Here is a 251-nt window from a genome sequence, read left to right as displayed (position 1 = left end):
ACCCAAGGGCCCAAGCCGAGGCCAGCCCTGATCTGCCCCTCTCCCCCCCAGGGGTCCGGAAATGGGGTTCCTCCTTTCTGGCCCCGGCGGGCGGGGGGACCAGGCGGTGTGGGGGGGCTGTGGGGCGGCCCAGGAGGGCATGTGGGGGGGCCCCAAAGGTCCTTTCCCCGGGGCGCCAAAAGTGACGTTTATATCACAGGTTTAGGGAAGGGGTTTTGTTCATCGCAAAAATCAAAAAATTTTTCAGATGC

The 251-nt window shown here is 62.9% G+C and overlaps 1 pseudogene; it reads left to right on the top strand.

Annotated features, from left to right (window-relative positions):
* LOC119591732 overlaps positions 1–251 on the top strand; it is a 20,342-nt pseudogene that overhangs the window by 9,369 nt on the left and 10,722 nt on the right.

The sequence above is a fragment of the Penaeus monodon genome, chromosome 29 (assembly GCF_015228065.2).
Source record: "Penaeus monodon isolate SGIC_2016 chromosome 29, NSTDA_Pmon_1, whole genome shotgun sequence".
Taxonomy (NCBI): domain Eukaryota; kingdom Metazoa; phylum Arthropoda; class Malacostraca; order Decapoda; family Penaeidae; genus Penaeus; species Penaeus monodon.
The sequence above is the reverse complement of the archived record's forward strand: the minus strand, read 5'-3'. Positions and strand labels throughout refer to the sequence as shown.